Source organism: Penaeus monodon, chromosome 24, assembly GCF_015228065.2.
Source record: "Penaeus monodon isolate SGIC_2016 chromosome 24, NSTDA_Pmon_1, whole genome shotgun sequence".
Taxonomy (NCBI): Eukaryota; Metazoa; Arthropoda; class Malacostraca; order Decapoda; family Penaeidae; genus Penaeus; species Penaeus monodon.
In genome coordinates this window covers 15,467,380-15,467,761 of record NC_051409.1, presented here as the reverse complement: position 1 = coordinate 15,467,761, position 382 = coordinate 15,467,380, and positions in this window count along the sequence as shown.

Genomic DNA, 382 nt, shown 5'->3' with positions numbered 1-382 from the left:
GTCATGTGTCATAAAAGGATATAACTACCCTCACTGGCTAGCTACCGATCAATCAGTAATGTATATAAGCCGTACTGTATAATTCATATATTTTTATTCCAAATAGCCAGGTTAAGGCATTATTCTTTCTATCTCAAGAAAATTTTAGTGAATTTTTTTCGCTTTGCATTTCACATAGAAATTGTAAGAAGTTGATTACCGGTGTTGTCGACATTCTGTATAAGATACTATTAACATGATCTGTTTAGCAACTATATATTGTTATTGCCTTATAACTGCGTCATGTATAACGGTTTCAGTATAACTTTAGCTACTCCATACATTAATATTAACATGTATTAATGATGGTAAAAGGGAGAGTCGTAGGGCTTTATTGAGCTGG